Below are 441 nucleotides of genomic sequence, written 5' to 3' on the forward strand. Positions count from 1 at the left end.
TTTAAGACATTCCTGAATGTCAGCTGCATTTGTTATCAGAGTGGTATTCCAAAGACACAATAAAAAGACCGTGTGACAAACATGAAAAAATATCCTTTAAAACAAATACAGAAAATAAATAATTCACTTGCTACCAACCCAGGAAAATTCTGATTTGAGGAGTGCACACGTAAAAGAGAACTTATACCTTTTTCCATACTGTTTTATTTATAATCTCCCAAAGCAGTTTACAGGCATGGCACGAAAAAGGGCTACTACAAGAACAAAACAAGACATTTTTAGTGTTAACTTTAACCCAGTTTAGGAGCATAACGCCATTCCATCATTGAAACATGAAATACCACGGGAGCTTAATGTGTGCTGTCTCTCGTACTGCGTCTCGCGGTCTTGTTGCAGTGTCAAAGTGGTACAATAGGGGGTGGTATATATCTCTCTTCTTTT

Source organism: Salvelinus sp. IW2-2015, unplaced genomic scaffold (genome assembly GCF_002910315.2).
Source record: "Salvelinus sp. IW2-2015 unplaced genomic scaffold, ASM291031v2 Un_scaffold285, whole genome shotgun sequence".
In the NCBI taxonomy this organism is placed as follows: Eukaryota; Metazoa; Chordata; class Actinopteri; order Salmoniformes; family Salmonidae; genus Salvelinus; species Salvelinus sp. IW2-2015.